Source organism: Denticeps clupeoides, chromosome 9 (assembly GCF_900700375.1).
Source record: "Denticeps clupeoides chromosome 9, fDenClu1.1, whole genome shotgun sequence".
Taxonomy (NCBI): Eukaryota; Metazoa; Chordata; class Actinopteri; order Clupeiformes; family Denticipitidae; genus Denticeps; species Denticeps clupeoides.
Window position 1 is genome coordinate 22,503,502 of NC_041715.1, and position 23,886 is coordinate 22,527,387.

Consider the following 23,886-nt stretch of genomic DNA (forward strand, 5'->3'; position numbering starts at 1 on the left):
AAACACTGAACCAGTATAAAAAAAGAAAAACACTGTGAGGTAGGCATGGAGGGAGTCTCGGCCGTAGGACGTACAATGAGTGAATTGTGTACAACATATTTGAATTATAGCAGTTAAACTGAAGGTCCTACCTAAATGAAAAAAAGGTTTTTTTTTCTTTTTAAATCCCTCATGAGTTAAGATTAAGATTTTTGCCTTGAAACATCTAAATGTGCAACATAATTTCCTCATTATTTCTATGCAATCACATCATATTTTGTTGTCCATGCAAGTGTACAGAAGTGCAAAGGTAAAATAAACTAGACCACTAAAGTTTTTTTCTGCACAATACACATGTATAGGAGCAAAAGTGACAGGCATTTGTTAAACTACGTAGTCCAAGCTGTGAAAGTGGAATTAGAAAAAATATGGCATGGTACAGACTGTAGGATATTGAGGACTGGTGCAGAGAATTTAGGATTGATAGATGAGAGACCTACCCTCAGAAGGGCATCATTCTCAGGGGGATCGTTGAGGACACTGGGCACCAGTGAAACGGATGGTGGCCCGTTGGAAACCTTTCACAAAGAAAGAAAGCGAGAGAGATGAGGGAGAGGAGCAGAGAGAGGGAGTTACTAACAAGAAAGAGTTAGAAAACCCCGGTGCGAGGAGTGGCAACTTTAAGAAAACAACAGCGTTCTGATACTATGGTAAAAGCCTCCAGCATCTGAAGTTGAGCAGACCACTTCAGACACACTCAGAAAAATGTCTGAAAAGTAGCTTTAGTGACTAGTAGCTATGAACCAGAAGAGCACAAAATCACAAGTTGAAACCCCACTTACTACCATTGTATCCCTGAGCAAATCCCTGTTGATAATGTAAGATTGAATCTAGTCTACAGCTCCCGTACAAAGCTGTGGAGTATGCATGCTATTTCCAATTTCCTCCCACCACCCAAAAACATGTATACTTGGTGAATTGGAGTGCTGGGTAATTCCGGCCTTGTGTCCTGGGAGTATGTAAAGTGAATGACTACATTTCATTGAAATATAAAAATATATTAGCATCAAGAGCAACATGCACTGAAAAAACGTAATTAGAGTATCTTTACTTTGCTTAAATTCTACTCAAGTAAAAATACAAGTACCCATCTAAAAATGTACTTCAGTAAACGTAAAAAATTACTTGATTTAGAATTTTTTTTCAGTAAAAGTTGTTATTTTCAATTACATGAAAAAAAAAAAAAACATAAATCCAGTACAGCACTAGTTGTTTTTAATTCAACTTTTAAGCAGTATAAAATGTAAAACTATGTTCTGATCACCACATAAAACATTTTTAAACACAGGTGCCACAAACATTACAATAAGAAAATAATAATAATAAAGCCTGAATCAAAGTATCCAAAACTGAGAACATTTTCAATTGTTCCTTATTAACAAACTGTTTTTTCTTCTTTCTATAGCATTACAAATGAGCACACTGACTGCAGTTAAAAGAAATGAAATAAAGTGCCCTTCCCCACAGAATACTGTAAAACTCTAGTTCAGTTTGAGCAATGTATGGAATACACAGGCAAAAAGCATATACAGTGCATCTGTAAAGTGAATCACTTTTTCCACTTTTTGTTATGTTACCGTCTTATCCTAAATGGATTAAAATACTTAAGTAAAATGACTTATTTCAAAAAGAACTTTAAGATTAAAATTACTCACAAAAAATACTTAAGTAAATGTAATTTGTTACAGAAAGCAGGATGCATCTGCATGACGTGGCATAGACAAGGGGATTTATTGTACAACACAGGCACATCATACAGGACTACATGCATCAACACAGACCGACAAACATACAATGACCTCGGAGGGCTTGACACATGAGGACAACTTAAATAAAATTAACGACAGGTGAAAAAAATTGAAGAGTGGACAACAATGATACGAGAAAACTCTGGAGCAGTACATGGATCTGGAGTACCACAAAGTCACCATGCGACACAAAATTACGTAAGAGTTAAATAAGTGCAATATAAAAGGTCATCACCCAGAATACTTTCAGAACAATTGAAAGAATACAATAACCAATGTAGACTGTTAATTGATAAACAGCATCAGCATTATGTGTGGTTAATGACCTGCTGTTGGCCTCTGATCAGAGTCGCATCTCACTGCTTGTCCTGCTTGACCTGAGGGCAGTGTTTGATACACGCTAATCTCCTCGACAGGATAGAGAATGTTGTAGGGATTAAAGGAATAGCCCTCTCCTGGTTTAGGTCATATTTCACTGAAGACAGAAGCTCTTGTACTTGGTCCTTATGCACGTGAGCAGTCTAGATTATAACTCTGGATAGTCTTTCTATCTCACCAAGTACTGAAGTAAAGGATCTAGGTGTCCTCATTGATGCAGGTCTCTCATTCAATTTGCATGTAGATAATGAAAGTGAAAAGTTAAATGATTGTCATTGTGATACACAGCACAGCACATGGTGCACACAAAATGCGTCCTCTGCTTTTGACCCATCACCCTGAGTGAGCAGTGGGCAGCCATGACTGGCTCCTGGGGAACAGTGTGTGGGGACGATGCTTTGCTCAGTGGCACCTCAGTGGTACCTTGGCGCATCGGGACTCTGCAACCTTCTGATTACCGGGTCACCACTGCCCCACTTGTATGGTTCAGGTAAGGTAGGTTCCACAAAGAGAATGTCACTAGGATAGCATTCTTTCACCTTAGAAATATTGCAAAAATAAGAAACATCATCTCAATGCAGGATGCAGAAAAGTTGGTCCATGCATTTATTACATCAAGGTTAGATTACTGCAATGCATTACTGTCTGGATGCTCTAGTAGGTGCATGAGTAAACTCCAGCTAGTACAGAATGCTGCAGCCAGAGTTCTAACTAGAACTAGGAAATTTGACCACATCACCCCAGTCTTACAATCACTGCGCTGGTTACCCATCAAATTTAGGATTGACTACAAAATCCTACTTTTTACCTATAAACCTCTAAATGGTCTCTTGAATGAAATTTTAGTGCTTTGCTCAGTGGTACCTCAGTGGCACCTTGGCGGATCGGGATTCAAACCGGCAACCTTCTGATTACGGGGCCTCTTCCTTAACCTCTAGGCCACCACTTCCCCACAAAGGCATTTGATTTATTCAATTTTTAATCAACTGATATGACCAACCAAGGGTGCAAATTTTACCTCAAGTGACCAGCATCATGAAAAATGATTAGTAATTTTTTTTCCATTGAAAAACCTACGTTCGAGAGCATGGAGCTGTTATCATCAAGGCGAATGTGTGAGATTTACTGATTATAATGTCATACTAATCAGCTGTTATATTGTTGTGGATGAAACCCTGCTTGAATCAATCAATAGTCTATTCTATATAGTCATATATTACCAAAAGTTCGTCAGCTTTCATCGGATGATTCAGATTGGTTTATTGTCAGTACAACAGCATACACAGTCTGTATTGAAATAATGTTTCACACAGCCTCTGTAAGCAGACTCATCATTGTTGGTGATGAGCCCCACTACTGTTGTGTCATCTGTGAACTTGATGATGTGGTTGGAACTGTACAGTCGTGTGTCAGCAGAGTGAACAGCAGTGGGGAACCTGTGCTCAGACACAGATATAGACACAGACTGAGGCCTGTCTGTTAGGAAGTCCAAGATCCAGCTGCAGAGTGGAGAGCTTATTCTCAGCAGGTCCAACTGTATTGAATGCTGAGCTGAAGTTAATAAACAGCATTGTGGAGTAAGTGTCTTTCTTTGTCGAGGTGGGGGAGGGTTGTGAGGAGGGCAGATAAGATTGCATCATCTGTGGAGCGGTTTGGCCGGTAGGCAAACTGAAGTGGTCCAGATTCTGCGGAAGTTGGGTCTTCATGTGCCTTAGAACCAGCCTCTAAAAGCACTTCTTAATGATGGGTGTGAGTGCTATGGGCCGGTAGTCATTGAGGCAGGACACAGTTGACATCTTGGTCCTTTTGAGGCAGGTAGGTACCATGGCTGAACTCAGTGATGTGTTGAAGATATCTGTGAAGATATCACCCCATAGCACCAGACCAGGAATGTTGTTTGGTCCTGCTGCTTTCCATGGGTTGACTCTGCAGAGGGTCGTTTTCCTCGGTGGCTCCCTGATCTCTGCCTCAAAGAAGTCATTCAGCTCATCTGGCAGGGCGGGGTCGCTGCTGCAGGCCTGATATGTTGGTTTGTAGCCCGTGATGGTCTGGATCTCCTGCCACATGCACCGTGTGTCCTTTTAAGACGTGAAGTGGCTGTTGATTTTCTCTACATAAGCTCGCTTTGCCTCCTTAATGTCCGTGACAGGTTGGCTCTGGCTGTAGAATAAGCCTCTTTGTCTTTGGACTGGAAGTCCCTGATTTTCACCAGGTTGGTCAATGTCTAACATGACGTCTCAGAAGGATAAGTGCACAAATCACTTTACAGCATGCGGCTATTGACCTGCTATAGTCCAGTTTGCCAGAAGTTGTAGAAAAGAAGAAGGATTTTCACTTTCAAATGCCTTTTGTGCCTGTCTCAACCCCATACGATATCGTCTTACAAGAATTCCCCATCTAATCTAAGGAAATACGTAAAGGTATGATTTAATCCTGATGGAAGATTCTGATTGCTAGTTGCTCATCAAAAATTAGCTACCTATAATGGCAGAAGCAGGCTAAAGCTATTTTATCCATTTCTATTAAACTGCTGTGTTAGTCGTTTCAGTGTGTTCTATAATATGGTATGTTGAAGTATAGAAGCAGCATCTTAAAATGAAGCACTGCATTATGGTATCTGTACTGTGTGTAATATCAATGCTGCATATCGCCTGACAATAATAATAGATTTATTATTAAATTATATGTGTTACATTTAGGGCTAAACAATTTGTTTTAGGGTAAAACAAATAATCTGTTCTTTTTCTAATTAAGCACAAGCCTACTCTTTCCCATATTGAGGATATGCAGGAAAAGTTCCTGTATTTCCACAGTATGCTTCCTGCAAATGGTCAACACTAGGGCTGCACAATTTGGGGAAAAAGACATATTACGATTATTGAGATCAATATTGTGATATGCGATTGCGATATGATAAAGGACACTTGCTTGTATATCAATGAAAAGTCGCATACTAATAGTGAAATGTTTAATTTCAAAGTGAAACATACAAACTACTTATAACCTGAAATGCCCAGTGCTTTCAAAATACAATATTCTACAAAATTAAATAAAATCACAAAAAAACTCTTTACTTTAAAAAACATTACTGTCGAACGACAAACCCTGGGAAGGCAAAACAACTGTTTTGATTATATTTGGCCATTATAAAATCCCGTATTATAGTTCTTACGTTTAACCAAAACGTTGTTTGGAGGCTGACTTGAACACAGGAATGCATAGCTTCGCTAGCTTAGCCTAGCTTAACTAAGGTTAAGACTTATAAAACGGGATTTTATAATGGCCAAATATATTCAAAACAATTGTCCAGCCTTACCTATGAAATGTAACCCCCCGGGATCTGGTTTGGAGCATACAGCGGTTTGTACAGCCCCATGCAGCACAAGAGTGAGGCATTTTTATGCACGTCTCTCCATAGACATGTATATGCTTCACGCCACAGCAGAGCCTCTCGCAATATGGTGGCGACGTTGACGTACGCTGCAATGAGTCATGCGCCGTCTAACCATATGTCTCCGAATCGAAAGTCATGTGACCAAACACGTCACATCCGACTGAGATGTGAGGCGCGAGATGTGAGACTTCAGTCAGCTCGCAAACTTTGAGAGAATGAGAGAATGGATTGGCAACATATCCGATCAAATCCATGTACTAATCATTTAAATCGCAGCTTTTTGCGTTCAAGTAATCGCACAGGCTGACATCGCGATTACGATTGCGATTAGATTAATCGTGCAGCACTAGCATATATCATACCAAAAGATGGTCTTTTTAATTCGGCCAGGTAAAGATTGGAACAGAATACCAATCAAAATAGCCAGAATTATGACTGCTTTCATTTGACCTTTTTCTGTAATGCTAGGAAATTAGGCAAAGGTGGAGCTGAAGATCTTTGAGTGAACCCGATGGGAGCCAGTCATTTTACTCAGCTACACTGTTTTGTTGTGGGAGGATAAAGTCACTGAGGCAGAGGAGGCCTAGCGGTTAAGGAAGTGGCACCGTAATAAGAAGGTTGCGGGTTCGAATCCCGAGCCGCCAAGGTGTCGCTGAGCAAAGCATCGTCCCCACACACTGATCCCCGGGCGCCTGTCATGGCTGCTCACTGCTCACTCAGGGTGTTGGGTTAAATGCAGAGGACACGTTTCACTGTGTGCACCGTGTGCTGTGTATCAAAATGACAATGACAAATCACTTCACTTCAAATGAGCGGACAAGTGTGATGCCTGGACAGAGCAGGTGCTGTGGAGCAGGAGTCACGCGTGGTCTTTTTTAGCATGTACGAAACATGGTTGTGTTGTGCACAGACCAGGCATTGTCAGCAGTTTCAAATGCCGTTCAAAGTGGTGTTTTTTCATAAAAACGTGTGTTTTAGTGTAAAACCACGTGTAAAAATGCAGCCAATTTTTGTCCCATATTGCCTTGTGTCTTTCCTCAACCTCCGCTCATTTGTCTTATGAGGCGCTGAACTCTGCTAGCATCAGTACGTGAGAGACAGAGTATGTTCGCTGTGCTCCGCACTCAACAAGTCTTTTTTTTTTTTTTTAGAAATCAAAACTCTCCGCGTTGCGCAACACAACAAATCGATTATGAAATTTGTTGCCAACTGCTTTAGTAATACATTTTTTATCAATTTAATCGATTCGTTGTTGTAGCCCTAATTTAGTTCTCTTTTCAGACTACATTCAGTCTGAAGAAGGCCATATTCTAGGTACGTAGGTATGTGAAAAAAGAAATGGCTCTCACCACCTAAACCAATTTTTATTGCTTTCTCCTTTTCGTTGTTGCCAGAAGGTAGAGGAAGAGAGACTAAGAGACACCGGGGTGGGCACTGTACCTTTATTCTAAGTGACAGGAGCTGGACGGCACCAGGCCACAGTAATTACAACTCCCACTGTGGGTGTGACAGCAGAAATGCCAACAAAATGCTCCTTCATCATCCTGAACTCGTAACCTTCTTAGAATCTACTGTACAACAGAGTGAATAAAAAGGTTGTATTCATAGTTGGGGGTCCTAGTGAACCAGAATTGATCACTTCATTGATTGTAACATGGAAGCACGTTGTAAGTCGCTCTGGATAAGGCAGTCTGCCAAATGCCTTAATTTTTTCAGTTCTGGGAATCACCACACGCCTGCGGGGTTTTTTTTTTTGTTCTCCTCCTTTTCCCCGTTTTCGGCCCTCGTGCCATTTCGCCTTTGTGTTTAAAAAAAATAATTGTTACCAGAATGTCTTTTACGTCCCTGGTCTAAGGTTATGGACATAGCAAATGGGACATCAGAGCAGAAACTCCAAAACACGATAGCACTTATGGCTAACAGTTTATTACAAACAAAGACATACAAACAAAACACACACACACAAACAGAACCTACACATACCCCGCCATGGGACGTCACACCCCCACCACCAAAAATCAACGTACTATGTTGATTCACCAAAACAACTAAAAGGCGTCAGCCAAAACCTTGTCCGTCCCACGTTGATTTCTTGTGCTTGATTTCTAAGTTGAAATTGTGTAACACCAAGGACCAGCACATAATACGCTGGTTTGTGTTTTTCATCCTTGATAAGAACGCCAGGTCAGTAAAAACTAAAACGGGTAGTGCAGTGGACCTAACGTATACCTTGAAGTGTGAAGTGAATGCTAAAATCAATGCTAACACCTCCTTAATAAAGTGAAGTGATTGTCACTTCTGCCACACAGCAGCACAGCACACGGTGCACAGAGTGAAATTTGTCCTCTGCATTTAACCCATCACCCTTGGTGAGCAGTGGGCAGCCATGAGCAGTGTGTGGGGACGGTGCTTTGCTCAGTGGCACCTCGGTGAATCGGGATTCGAACCTGCAACCTTATTACGGGGCCTATTCCTTAACCGCTAGGCCACCACTGCCCCACTGCTCCTTTTCGATGGTGCTGTAGTTCACCTGATGCTTTAAGAACTTTTTTGAGAAGAAGCAGATTGGATGACCAACTCCATCTGCATCTTCTTGGAACAGCACAGCCCCAGCTCCAACAGCACTGGCATCCACCTCCAGTTTGAAAGGGCGCTAGAAGTCAGGAGAAGCAAGAACAGGGGTACTACAGAGAAGGGTTTTCACAGACACAAAAGCATTCTGGCATTCACCGTTCCAACTAAACTGTACTCTGCCCCGCAGCAGGTCAGTCAAAGGACACCAGAGGGTCAGAAACAGCCATATACGTATCACACTAATCACCTGTACTCTGCCAGTGTGACTGCACTAGCAGGAAAATCAGACTCAGAACTCGGCACCACTGAAGGGTGGAACCATAGGGTTATCGATAACCTCCGGAAGGGGAAGAACTTTCCCTCCAGCCAAATCGTTCCCAAGAATAAAATCAATTCCCTGCATAGGCAGTTCGACTTTGCACGCGACTTTGCACGAACCTGAAAATAAAGCACAGTGCAGGTTCACAACGTGCAACTGCACTTTAACGATGCCTAATTCAATACCCCACACCAGTACATAAGAGCCACAAAACGTGTCGTCAGAAAAGGGCCAGACATTCGCTAAAACAAAAGACACTGCAATACTGTTTCCAGCAGCTGTGGAAATTGTACCAGAAAGCACAAAAGGTTCATAAACAGTGTCAACCATACTGGGGTCATTCACAGCAGACTGAACAAACCCAACCCCTTTTGGTGAGGATTTATAAGTTTTGGGCATTTAGCGATGAGGTGGCCCAACTCGTGACAATGAAAACATGTGCGACCATCCCTCAATGAAACGGGCGAAGATCGAAATACGAAATACCAATCCCGACACTACCTTATGTGTAAGCACAAATTCATCTGCTGCCTGCGCCAGTGTTGACACTTTCTGGTGGTTCAGATGACGCAGTTTTTCCCAAGACGCAGTTTTTAAATTCCTCCAAAAGGATTCATTCTCAAAGCTATTCCCACATACTGACTTTACTGGAAATACACCACAAACAAAACTTAAACAAAACAAACTCCACAAAAGTAACTTGCTCACCTTTCCTTGACTTCTGGAACTTTTGTCCAGAACTTCCGGGACAAGTTCGTAGGCATTCAGAATCAAAGTCTTTACCACATAATAGTCAGAGCTCTGCTGCACAGAAAGGGAAGAGTTAATTTCCTGAGTCTTCCCCACATGAATACACTGCAGCAGCAGTGTCCAGACAACTTGAGGCCACTTTAGAGTTGTTGCTACCCGTTCAAAATGACTAAAATATTTTTCAACCTTGTTGAGGTTGGAAAGGTTGAATTACATTGACTGGCCAGACCACAGGTTCTTGCCCTCTGGTCACAAGCATTCACGTCACACCATTTCCTTCTTGCTTCACACCAACATAAATTTCTGTAGTCTGCTGGCAAATTCCGTGAATTCCACTGGTATCAGTATCGATAACAGTGCTAACAGGCATCAAAGTTTTTTGACAACCCTACAAAGCATTACTGTATATTCTGAACTCCAAGCAGACAGAAACTGCATGTGACATCAGCTACTGTCAGTAGGACTGCCTAATTTTGTGGAAAGAAAAAAGTAAATTCAGACTATGGTCATCAGAGGGAAAACCTTTCTACCAATCAAAAGAATCCCCACAGTTTTTGAGAAACCCAACAGAACAGATCAGCCCTCCACTTTTGTCTGTTATAAGGATTATGGAAGATTTGAAGATTCTCAGGCTGCCTGCTGAGATTTTACTGTAGTAAAATGGTGTCAAGCCCAGTAATTGCAGGGATTGAAGTTGTTACAGTTTTCATGGTGCAGTCCTAGTCTGCACTGAAGTTACATTAAGCGATTTAATAACTTACTAGGCCAAAATTGCCGCAAGAGAAAATTACTGACTCTAGACAGTCACATGCAATGAAAAGCACTGATGCTTAACCAGATCTTATCCAAAAAGATAGCAGTGGTGCACTTCCGTCAATATCCCAGTCCCGCCACCAAGTCAGCAGATGGTATAAACATCAGGCTGCCATTTTGATTTTTCTCCACTCTTCAGTTGTGGTTCATCCACTGTCGCTGCTCGCCCTTTTTCTCATATTGTACAGATTTTTACCATCCTTGATCTTGATCTTTGGATTTGCCCTTGTCTGCACTCACCTGCCTACTGACGCCAATTCTGTCCACTCCTCTTGTTTATTGGGCTACTGACCATTTTCACTCATGCCACCTTACCCGGACCAACAGCTACTATAAAAGACTGACTACACTCTCCTCCTTCTGCATCAGCCTGTCTCCCCTTTCCTCATGCCAGTCCAAGCAACCCCGCTCAGCCTGATCCAGTCCTCCACCATGTCTGCAGATGCGCCCTCCAACCCTTCCCAGCACTGAATAATATTTATGCTGAAAACGGCGTGTGAAAAAAATTGAATATATGTTGCCGCAACAAAATGGTCATGTCAAAAAGGGTAAATATGCTTTATCATTACTCAATTACTGAAGTTTCATCAAGGCAACAAGTATAACTGTGTTCTTGAAACTTTTTACTGTGCAAACAATTTTATGTTGGCTGAGCGAGAGGGAGCTCTGATTTCTCCAGAATCATCGAACTTCTGCTACTTCTTCCGATGTGGTGAATACTTCATGTTAACTAACAGTCCTGCAAAGTAATAAGAAGATTTAGCTTCATAATATAAATATAATATTGTTATTATTATACAGCATCTACAGAATATATATACTTCCGGTATCAACAATGATTTGCACTGTTTATCTGTCAAAGTTATCTGGCAAATCATAACACGTTCATATATACTGTAGATTAACGTTAATTTGGGGTGAACAAATGTCCTCTTTTCTTTGGAAAATAACAAGTTTTTAGAATTATCCAGAATTTGGAGCTCCCTAAACATTTGAAAGTGGTTGTCATTGTGAAACGCTGCAGCACAGCACATACTGCTTTTAACCATCACCCTTACGGAGTAGTGGACACCATGACAGGGGCCCGGGGACGGTACCTTCATCGAGGAGATGATATGCGGTGTCATGCATTGAAATAAATGACACAGTCACACAGTTTGCCCAGGTTTCAACTGCTGTTCCTCTTTTTACTGAGCTGTGCCCTCTGGGTAATGTAGTTCACATATAACACATCGCCTCCTTCAGAACATATTTACATTTACAGTGTCTATTCAGCAGCTTTCAATAAGTCTCTTAGATGGCTTAACAATTGGTCTTGGTCTGCCAGGTGTTTTGACTGGAGATTTGTTCACATGTGTTGTCACTGCAGGATCAGCAATATGTGTCTTCTCTGTGGACTGGTTGGCCAGGTCACGTGTTGTGCCTTAGTTGCCGTGCCATGTTAGGCTTGACTTTTCTGGCATGAGATCAACACGATTCCTTCTCAAGGACCCTCCATGTTTTGTCTGGATCTCTTATGCTTCTCTTCTGTACTATGTCAGTTGACATAATGGTTTTGCTCTTTTGTCATGTCATTGTTGTTTTCTGGTTCTCCATTTCTTGATCCATTTTTATTCTGTGTGCTTCCCTGGGTGTCCACAGATCTTCATGTATTGGCAGGTTGGTGAGTAATCCTGATGAAGACCCTGGAGCGGCTGATCCTGGCACAGCTTCAGCCCCTGGTGAGCTCATCACTGGACCCGCTTCAGTTTGCTTACCAGGATGGCATTGGAGTGGATGATGCAATCATCCACCCCTTACATCGTTCTCTCTCTTACCTGGAGAACGCTAGGAGCGTTCGCCTATGCTTTCAACACCATCCTACCCACAATCCTGAGGGACAAGCTGGAGTACACAGGAGTGGACCATCACTTTGCCACATGCATCCAGGACCACCTCACTAACCGACCACAGTATGTGAGAACCCAGGGCTGTGTGTCAGACAGGGTTGTCTGCAGTACGGGGGCCCTGCAGGGAACAGTTCTGGTGCCGTTCCTCTTTACCATCTACACTGTAGACTTTTCCTACAACTCTACCAACTGCTTCCTGCAGACGTTCTCTGATGACTCTGCAATAATCGGCCTCATCACTGATGGGGACGACAGGGAGTACATAGAACTGACATGGGACTTTGTGGACTGGTGCCAGCAGAACTACCTCCAGATCAAAACTGGAAAAGCCAAGGAGCTGGTGGTAGGCACAAGCATCCTCCACAGCAACCACTGAACATCCAGGGTATGGACATTGAGGCTGTGGAGAGCTACAAGTACCTTGGGGTTCATCTGAACATTAAACTGGACTGGACTCATAACACAAATGCTCTCTATAAAAAAGGGCAGATCAGGCTGGACCTGCTGCGGAGGCTCAGGTCTTTTGTACAGGGGCCCCTCCTAAAGACTTTTTATGACTCTGTAGTGGCATCAGTCACTCTGTTCTAGGATGCCCTCTGGACCCAGTGGAGGTGGTGAGTGACAGGAGATTGGTGGACATCTCCCACCCCATGCAGGAACCTCTGACAGCACTTAGCAGCTCCTTCAGTGGCAGGCTGCTGCACCCACGATGTGGGAAGGAGAGGTTCAGAAGGTCTTTTCTTCCAACCGCTGTCAGACTCTTTAACAGACCTCACAGTTGACCACGCATACACACAGACAAACACACACTTCAAACACACCACGGTATTTATCAACTGTACCGGTGTACCCATTGGACATATGTAGATTTCAATTGTACATTTGTAGATAAATACATAGACATTTATTTTTTGCTGCTATTACTTCTGTTTCTATCCACATTCTGCCGTAACAAATACAATTTCCCACTTGTGGGACTAATAAAGGTTGATCTTATCTTATACACATTGTCCCATCAACATCTGAGCTGGAGATAATCCGTTCTGTAGACGTGCACTCCTGTAGATAATCAGGATCTGATGAAAATCTTCTTTTCTATCTCGTGCTTTTTTCACCTTTGACCTTTCTGCAAGGCCATTTGATCTTGGGTAATGTGGGCTGGATATTATGTCCTTGAAGGCCCACATGGACCACCACATCTTGCAAATACTGTTTTTGAAAATGCAATGACCGCTTTGCTAGATGTGGCTTGAAATGTTCTGGGTAGTTTGAGAGGTAGTCAGTCACTACTATATGGCTCTTACCATCGCAGTCAAACAGATCCGCTCCCACTATGTAGAATGGTCTTTCTGGCACTGGGTATGTCTTGAGTGGCTCTGCTTGTTGTTTGGAAGAATAGGGCAAGTGTGTATATATATATATATATATATATATATATATATATATATATACACACACACACACACACACACACACACACACACACACACACACACACACACACACACACGAGGCTGTGACGTGGCTGTACGCTCCAAACCAGATCTCGGGGGGTTACATTTCATAGGTAAGGCTGGACAATTGTTTTGAATATATTTTGGCCATTATAAAATCCCGTTTCATAAAAAAAAGTCTTAACCTTAGCTAAGCTAGGCTAATCTAGCGAAGCTATGCATTCCTGTGTTCAAGTCAGCCTCCAAACAACGTTTTGGCTAAACGTAGGCATTAACTATTTAGACTGTTCTTAGCTGTTTAGTTAACTTTTCTCAAACTTTGAAGGTTTCCTAAAATTCACCTCAGTTTACAAATCTTAACCTTAGCTAAGCTAGCAAAGCTATGCATCCCTGAGTTCAAGTCAGCCTCCAAACAACGTTTTGGTTAAACGTAAGAACTATAATACGGGATTTTATAATGGCCAAATATAATCAAAACAGTTGTTTAGCCTTACCAGGGTTTGTCGTTCAACAGTAATGTAAAAGAGTTTTTGTGATTTATTTAATTTAGTAGAATATTGTATTTTGAAAGCACTGGGCATTTCAAGTTGTTATAAATAGTTTGTATGTTTCACTTTGAAATTAAACATTTCACTATTAGTATGCAACTTTTCATTGATATACAAGCAAGGGTCCTTTATCATATCGCAATCACATATCGCAATATTGATCTCAATAATCGTAATATGTCTTTCTCCCCAAATCGTGCAGCCCTAGTTATTTGAATATTTTGTTCAGTGTTGCTAGATTGCACTCAACAGGCATTTAAAGTTTAATTATTCCTATTTACATTTATAGTCAAAACGTTGTACTCAAACATACAGTACAGTCCAAAAGTTTGGACACCTTCTCATTCAATGTGTTTTCTTTATTTTCTTGACCATTTACATTGGTAGATTCTCACTGAAGGCATCAAAACTATGAATGAATACATGTGGAGTTATGTACTTAACAAAAAAGGTGAAATAACTGAAAGCATGTCTTATATTCTAGTTTCTTTGCTCTGATTACTGCTTTGCACACTCTTGGAATTCTCTCAATGAGCTTCAAGAGGTCGTCACCTGAAATGCTAGTTCGATTCCTGATCCGCCAAGGTGCCACTGAGCTACGCATCATCCCCACACACTGCTCCCCGGGCGCCTGTCATGGTTGCCCACTGCTCACCAAGTGTGATGGTTAAAAGCAGAGGCCACATTTCATTGTGTGCACCATGTGCTATGCTGTGTATCACAATGACAATCACTTCACTTTCACAGAGGCTGGCCAAATTAAGGGGACCAGCATGCTTTGTGAGCATTACGAATGCTAGGGGAATGAAGTGTGCAAGCGTCATGTAAATAGTTGAATGTTACAATGTGTTACATATTGATTTGTTGTTGTTGTTGTTTGGGGGTTACACATTTAGGGAAGTGGGGGAGTTACACCTCCAGGGAGTGTGCAGGACCAGGCAATAAGAGCAGCCGCGCTCTCACTGCCATACTGAAAATGGGTGTAGACTGCTTGACTCCGCCTACTGGCTTATGTTAAAAAATAAAGCAACACTATTCTTCAAAAGAAAGCTCCCCACAATAATAATTCTATTTGAGTCTGCTTGTACATTAAGATATGATAAGCACAGCAAAAACACAACTTCAACTGAACCAACTAAACCTTTTTGATGCAATGGGTCACAGTTTTTTTTGGAATTGGAGTAGCCAGAATGTTTTTTTACACTGAACTGATCCACAGCACAACCTCTTTCCCTATTCAGTGTCTAAAACATGCATGCAGAGTTTGATCAGATATGGAGAAATTTCTGTAAAATTTCCCACTTGTAAAGGACTAATAAAGGATCATAATCATACATAATGAAAAAGGCCTGCAGCACTATTTCCCACTACACACTACAAAGTCTCTTGCTCCTTGGTGTCTTGCAGGCTTAGACGTGTAAGAGTAAGTGAGAGCGCATGAGGCAGTGGTCATCTACATATTCTAGCACGTTTCTGAGGACAGGCATATTGTAGCCTTCACTACTGCTATCATTCACAAATACACGGTTCTAGCCTATTTGTTACCATTTATTTATTATCTGGATGAAGGAACATTTAAATTATTGTTAAAAAGTGACATTTAGATTGTAGGCAGAAGGGGTCATTATCTTTGCAAATTTGTTCTGCGAGATCTTTTCTAAGTCGCACATTAAGCAGTTTTGCATTCCAGGAAACTACAGTGTAAAAAAGAATGAGATTCTCAGAGAATCAAATTTTAAATTTGGCTTCCAACAATCATATTAGCAAAATATTTTGCCATGTCATAAAGACTGGAAGTTTCAATTAATTAATTTCAGCTTCCTGCTTTCTAAACCTGGAATCCAGGTCCAGTGTTCTTCTAGAGGACCCTGGTTAAAGACATGGGCGCCTCCCAACTTTTCTTCTGCTGACTGCACATTAATCACATTCTCAGCAGGCTATCAACTCAGACAGAACCCTTGCACCCCCACAAACGGCCACTCATTGCTATGGAAACATGCATACACAAAGGGGCACACCACAGCACAACTGCAGACTGATTGAAGGTAGACAGCTAGTGAGAGTTTCTGAAATAGTATCATCCTCCAAACTTTGTTCTGTTTGAAAATCGGGAATACAGCTATATTCAGAAGCAGGATGAGGATGGAGACATTGCCTGGGAGGAGACACTGTAGCCCAAGTCAGGGATCAATGTCTCAGGTCTCAAGAAACCTACATGGAATCTGAAAGGCTAGAATGCAGGGATCTGCTTGAACGTGTCCAGCAAAAGCTTGTCATGGAAGTTTTCGAAGCTGCCACAGACACACCTCAAATTTACATACAAAAAACAGCAGTCCACTGAAAATAGAGCTAAAGCAGGTAAAGTAGGGGAAATGGAAGTAAAAAAGGTGTGTAATAACCCTGGTTATTGATGGTGGTGCTTCAAAGAGAATAAAAATAAGATTTTTTTGTGCCTTCACACCAATTTACTGTGTACGAAAATGAACAAAAATCCCTACATTTTATGAGTAGAAATAAAAATTGGTTCTCCTTTTGGCAGCATGAAAAGAAGAAAAAACATCATTGGATCTGTGAGCAGTCTTTGTTCCCCGGTTTAATATTCTCAGCATATAAAAGTTTTTTTTTTCCCTTGACTGAAGGTGCCGTTTCTGTCCATTCTCATTCCCAGCACAACCATCTGGTGTGGATATGGACAGATATTGGGGGTGACAGTAGCCTAGTGGGTAACACACCCAGAAGAGCCAGGTTCAAATACCACGTACTACCATTGTGTCCCTGAGAAAGACACTTAACACTGAGTGTCTCCAGGGGGGACTGTCCCTGTAACTACTGATAAATGGCGTAGATGTAAATATTGTTTGGCTTTCATTGATAATAGTATTAGGGTGGGGTGACCAGAAGACCTTCTTTTCTATGAACGCCTGGGGCTGCACGCCGTTGCAGCAGTTAGACACACTAGGTTGTGAGTTTGGACCTGGGTGTGCAGAGCCTGCATGGTCTCCAAATGTTGGTCCTGTTTTCCTCCAGCTTCTCTTGTTTCCTTTCACTCACCTTACACATGATCCATGTAAATGATGCAACCGGGTGAAACATCAGAGGCTGACAGAACATTTCTGCTTTCTGTTGAAATGCAGGTAGAGCTCATTTCTGCTGTTGCCAAATGGAGTCGCACAGGATTGTTTGTAAAACCGTGAAATAATTTAGTTTCCAAACCGGCCTGTCCTCCAATGAGAGCCACTGAGGGTGCTCAGTCAGTGACCCTCTAGGCCAGGCGAAAATTCCCTTTCGCCTTGCTTTACTACAGGAACATTATTTACAGACAAAATATAACGGAGAGTAGACGCTCAGGACCAATTCAGAGATCAGCTTCACTGGCTCCCAACTTCGGAATCCCTGTGGGTATTAAATGACCCAGAAGGAGGCAACGTTCCCACCACACCCCACAAAAAGCCCATCGCCCTGTGCAAAGAAAAGGCCTCATTTCTGCTGCTTATTGGGGGGTTCGCCATCACTACAATCAATTGGAATGGTGTCCCTCCGCCCCCCAACCCACAATGAGCAACTCAACCATAGGAGCATTTCTGGACTCCTTTCTTTTCTCAGGGAGAAAAAGGACGCATGCCTGCACGTCCACTAACATAAAACTGCCCCCCACAAAAGCATGAGTGATGAATAGAGAGAAAGGAACTGTGTGAAAGAGTTTGAAGGATCACTGGACAAGAGGCTGAAGACAAGCTGGTAGAAATCAGTGACATGTCATAGATGGTAGATGTTTATTTGGCACATTTTGAGAAAAAAAGGCCTCAAAAAACTGATTATTGTCAAACATCATATTTGCCTCTCTCCAAAGCAGGGAGCTTTTGCTTTGACGGCAGCATTTCACACTCTTGTCTTCTCGTTCTCTTTCTTGTGTTGGGTTAGTTATCATAACCACCACTTAGGTGCATGTAACCTTTCACAAAAGCCAAAAATCTTACACCGTTTCACTGCAGGCCCAGGATTTGCTTTTCAGGGCAATAAATCCAAATAGTGTGAAATAGATGAGCTTCCAGACAAGTCTATCACCTTTTCTGAATGGGGACGAATAGGCCACGCAAAGCCATCATGTTTCACAGGCAGCCAAAAAATACAAAGGAGCAAGCTAATGTTGGTAGTTGTTCAAATCCCGTACGGCTATTTTTGGCTGACAATGAATAAATCACGCTGAAATGCTCTGTGAACATTACGACGTTTTATTCTCCATTTTTTTTTATTTCAGCCTGTCTCACTGACGCCATTTATCCAGAGTGGGACAAAGCGCAACAAAAGGCATAGTAACCTTGCTGCAATTTTCCAGAGAATGAGCCAAAGCCATGGCCATTGGCACCTGTCAGGCAGGCGACGGAATGCAGCAATCACCTTCCCCCTCCAGTCTCAGGCCTTGTAGATACCAGTAGACGTAGGGCGGCTGATTGCTGCACATCTGAGCTCTGGTGCTGATATATGGGAGGAAATGAAAGAGTGAAAGTCTGGGCACAGCGTTACCATGATTTATAAATAAAAGATGTAAGAAATTAGCAAGCAGCCCAGTAGCAGAGAGCACCATGGCAGCATGCAGCAACGGCCCTCAGAGTCGTGTGAAAGGCTTGTTTTCAGATACAAGACATATGTGCACTTCTGCCTTTCAGCAAAGGACCAGACTAATTAACATGTGAATAAATGCGGAGACCCACTTTTTCCACAAACCACCTCCCACGTGGGCCAGAGCCAATCTAAAGGTTCATGTCCCAAAAGCAATCTGAAGGCCAAAAAGGTGTGAAATTTGACATGCATGCAGGTGTGCAGAAATCTCTCTACGGATTAATGAAGTAGACATACAGACAATACTCTGCGGATATAAAAAGATGACCACACAATAAACGATTTTAAAACTTTCCCCTTAGACTTATGACCCTAGCAAGAAAGGCAGCGTAGATGGAAGCGCCTGAGAACAGCGCATATAAATTAACCCCAAATTATCAAAGGTCTCAGATATGACTGTCAAAACCCCAATCTATTAAAGAGTGTGGAATTTTCAGTTTCCAGAAATGTTCAATTTAAAAATACAGAAATCAAGCATAAGAACAACAACATCATTGCCGGAGAAACAAGACAGCAAAGAAGGTAACATGGCAGGGACATGGCAGGGACATGGCAGGGACATGGCAGAGGTGCTTCAGTCTGAAGCTCAATGGAATAGATCTCCAGCATTGGAAAGCAATCGGTCAGATATGAAACAAGATGTCTCTTCCAATGAAAAGCACCTTGATGAAGCTGCAACAGAGGACAAGCTAGAAAGACATTACCACTACGAAAAGAATTGCATACCTTGAAGCTAAATTGAAAGACCTAGAGAATCATGAAAGGTGTACAATCATCAGGCGCAGGTCGACCTGTCCTGACCTTCACACACAATATTCTACCGGCATTTCTCTCTTTCCCCAAAGAATCGCAACGACTCAAAGCTTATCTTCACTCAGGACCTCTCAGCAGAAACCATGTGACAGAGGTGTGGGTCTAACGCGGTAAAGCATCCGTTTCTGAAGATAGGAACTTTTTGTGGATTCCACAATCACACATGCTTCAAGGTTCAAACCTCTCCTCACTAGTCTTGTCATGTTACTGAAATTTCAAACTCGGTACCAATAAGGATTGTTGTGAATACTATTTTAAAAACAAAAGCACTTTTTTAATATATTTTTTAATAAATAAAAAATGTTTTTAGAATATTTTAAATGTCAGGACACCATAAATACATCGATAAAAAAATAAACGTATAAAAGAAATGTATTTTAATGTCTTTGAGCAAACCTAAAAAAAAAAAAAGAAAATTCTCGTTTCTTATGCGGCAGAAGTAAAAAAAATATATTGAGTTGTAATTGGGTCTGAGCTTGACAGAATGGCCAAGTACAGCTTTTTAAAAGCACAGCTTTCAAATCAAATGAACATTTTAATGAAACAAATTTACCAAATCACCAAAACAAATGTACAAACAGCCAAACATACAGAAAGGATAGGTTTTAGAGATTGGAAGTTCGCGTTTGCTGACCGATCCAGCTGCATTGCATGTTGAAAATGCCTGTAGATGCAAACTGGAATTTAAGTATCAATACTAGTGCTATAGATTAATAGACTGAATTCTTTTCTGTTATTATGCTGAAATGGTCCCTCTTTTTTCCACTTATGCACCTGATACCTAACAGAACCTGTTCTTTACATTTGCTGTTTAATTCCCTCTTTATTGTATTTATGGTTTATATGATTCAACAATATTATTGTTGAAATATATTCAATTATATTTAATTCACTTGATGTGGTGTCAGGGGTCTTGTTTACGCAGTTATTTCTCACATTCTACAAAAATGAAAAAGCATAGTTTTCCCCGCAAGATATTCCAGTGAGGAACACAAAAGGAACACTTGATAGACTTTATGAGAGCTTTATGAGCAACAAAATTGGTACAGCAATTTATAATTAAAGTACGATTAAGGTCCAGGGCACATATGTACTGCTTTGAATATAGTTCGTTGTTCAACATCTATGCCCGAAATAAGGATTGACCACATTTAACACTTCATTTAATCAAAACCATAAAGATCTTAGAATAGTTGGTGACTTTAAATGGATGGCAATTTGTATAAATTGTTCAAAAGCTTTATGATTGGTGTGTAAGGATGTGGGCCTCGCCGATGTCTGGAGAAAATTTTACCCCACAACAAAAGATTGTTCTGTTCACTCAGCCAGAAACAGAAGATATACTAGATTAGATTTTTTTATTTTACCTTAACACCTTCTGTCCTCTTTTATCTCCTGTAATGCTCTGACCATTCAAAAAGAGCTTGGTTATCTTAGCCAAAAAAAAAACTCACAAATAAGTATGATATAGCCAAACAATTCATCACTCTATACTTTCCCATATTAAATAATTAGATTTTTCGATAGATTTTTATCACAAATTTTTCATCTCAGTAGACTATAAATAGTTTATTAACATATAAAACTGTTTTCAGCCATTATGGCTTTGCAAACTTCACACAGTGATCCACTTCACATGGTACTGCATGCATTGCTTCCAGACATCCCAACCTGCAAAAACTTGCAAAACCTGTAGTCTGCCCCGAACGCGTGTGAACCGGTCTCAGTACAGGAAATGGGCATGTCGGGGAAATTCAGATATGTCTAGCAAACACACACACACACCAAATTTGCTCATTTGTGCAATTTTACTACCAATCCATAACTTAGTTCCTGGATGTTTGTACCCAATTGTATGAATTAAAGAAAAAAAAAATAAAAATAATAATAATTTTCATTGTCAGAAAAGTTTGCCCGGCCCACATTTGCAAAGGCACGATTAAACTGTCCGGAGGAGGTGGTGCAAGCCATTACAAAACATCTGGAAATGCATCAACGCATCACTTTTTCCTCATTTTGTTATGTCACAGCCAAAATGTAAATTAATGTCTGACTTGAGAATTCCACACACACACACACCACCCCACAATGTGAAAATGTTTAACGTGAGGTTTTGGCAAATTTATTAAAAATGTGACTAAGGTCTCAATACACATTCAGTTTCTTTGTACAATCAAACCTTGCATCTACGCTCACTTATTTCTGAAATCTGTTACTTTCCTACATTGCAGGAAAAAAAGGTAAAATACCCTGAGGGGGACTGTCCTGTAAATCTAAATATTTCATAAGGTGCTGAGACATCCCCAGAGACCCTCAGAAAGCTAAAACAGTCAGATGCTGAAATAAATCAGCACATTTTTTCCCCATTCATTCCCTTTAGTGACCTTTCAATCGGTCAGAAATTATCCAGACACCACATCTGCATGAAACTTTTATGGCGGTCTTGCGGGCATTAGTCTCCCAGACATATTAATGAACAGAAATAATTCACGGCGATATCAAATGTGGTTCACCTGCGCTCCTCCTTGTATGCAGATCCAGTTTCTATAGTGCGAGTGGCAGCCATGAGGCCAGGACTTTCCTGCAGCCACAGAGCCCTCATACGTTCATTAAAGATGAAAATCTGCTTTGCATTTGAACAGGAAGCCCTGTCATCCTGACCAAACACTTGAATCACTTTGCCCATTTTTGTGATGGGAAAGGAAATAAATGAATATTAATCATCAAATATGAACAAAGGGTGTAAAGTAGGCAGGAGAGAAGCAGCGGATAAATAAGTCCCTTGGAAACCAGGGGCACTGGTGGAGAAAAGAAAGACCCTTGTGTTTATCAGGTTTCACTTCAGAAAATGAAGCAGAATTAAAATGAACATGGCTTTCACCAAGCCATTCATGGAGCGAGAGCTTCCATCTTCCGCATTGTCCGGTGCGGACAATGACGACAGTTACACTCCAGCCACTCGCCGGCACACACCAACAGTGCTTATTTAGTTATATTAAAAGTGATATAACTACACTACAATAACGTGCTTTTCCATCTGAAAGAGTTAGAAGTTTGGTACATGTACTGATGCATCCCATGTTAATCCGGGGATCAATCAGAATAAAGAGGAACCACAAAGATTCGTACATATCAGACCACATATATTAGTATTTGAATTGATGACAGTATGATGCGCTGATTTTCGCAGCGAACGACGCCTTATTAGTAAGCAGAACATGCTCCTCACAGCCAGACATTGCCATAGTATGAAGTTAATCAGCTGACACTCAGCACTGCCCCCTACCGGCCGCCCGGATACAGCTTCATCCCTGTCAATTCACACCATTTGCATGGTCATAATGTACACATTTAACCCGAAAAGGGTATTAATATGTTCATTATGCATACATTTAAAACCATCAGAAAAGCTCTGCTCAGCACACACAGAGCTTGACGAATTAAATGTGAGGTGATTCCTGGTCAGTCAACCCCACAGAGAACAAGTCGCAAGGACCGTTGGATGTCGAAAAGCTAAAAGACGTCTGGAGGCAGCACGTGGGCTTGTGTGGAGATGAAGCTGTTCACACAGGCAGAGCCAAACACAGCATCCCCGAACCACAACTACCCACAATTCAAGAAAATAAGTCGCAAACCCGCTCATCACACAATTCCTTATCCAGGACGAAACGTGACTGGAAAGTAAAAGCTGCGTGGGAATAAAGGACGGGTGCGTCTATCTCTCTAAAATTTCTGATGAAGAGTTTTAACCAAATCCATTCTGAAGAGTTCCACAGACGCAACTGCTGTGCATTTTACTAACATAAGTCAGCCACATAAGCGTAATGTAATGTAACGTCATTCATTCGATTAAAATACATCACAGAGCGCAATTCACAGCGTAATAAAGGTACGGTTTAAAAAGTGCTCTCTCGTGTGTCCGAAATGTGCTTAATTAAGCAGTAAAAGTGGAATGACTGTTCGTTTACCTTGTAGAATTAGTGAAGGGAATAAAGAATGAGAGCTCGCCGCCAAAATCCCGCTGAGCTCACCAGTGACGAGCTGCGCTGAGCTGAGCTGCGCGGTCTGGGGGAACAGAGACAAGTGGCGGGGAGCTACCATCTACCCGGAGACACGGGGGGGGGCTGGACTGGCTCACCTGGCGCCAGACATGCGCGGTCCGGGGGAACAGAGACAAGTGGCGGGGAGCTACCATCTACCCGGAGACACGGGGGGGGGCTGGACTGGCTCACCTGGCGCCAGACATGCGCGGTCCGGGGGAACAGAGACAAGTGGCGGGGAGCTACCATCTACCCGGAGACACGGGGGGGGGGGCTGGACTGGCTCACCTGGCGCCAGACATGCGCGGTCCGGGGGAACAGAGACAAGTGGCGGGGAGCTACCATCTACCCGGAGACACGGGGGGGGGGCTGGACTGGCTCACCTGGCGCCAGACATGCGCGGTCCGGGGGAACAGAGACAAGTGGCGGGGAGCTACCATCTACCCGGAGACACGGGGGGGGGGGGCTGGACTGGCTCACCTGGCGCCAGACATGCGCGGTCCGGGG

General features: G+C 42.0%; 1 protein-coding gene across 5 annotated transcripts in view; it reads right to left on the reverse strand.

Moving 5' to 3' along the window:
* Nucleotides 1–23,433, reverse strand: part of sema5ba (sema domain, seven thrombospondin repeats (type 1 and type 1-like), transmembrane domain (TM) and short cytoplasmic domain, (semaphorin) 5Ba) — a 108,950-nt gene extending 85,517 nt beyond the window's left edge. For 4 of the 5 annotated variants that reach the window (XM_028991718.1, XM_028991717.1, XM_028991720.1 and 1 more), the window contains exons 1-2: nt 23,308–23,433; nt 480–557 (exon numbers count right to left, since the gene is read on the reverse strand). The gene's annotated coding sequence lies outside the window, so the exon portion shown is untranslated. The remainder of the gene's footprint in view (nt 1–479; nt 558–23,307) is intronic. The other variant, XM_028991721.1, reaches the window with a different exon arrangement.
* Between the last annotated feature and the right edge of the window lie 453 nt (nt 23,434–23,886).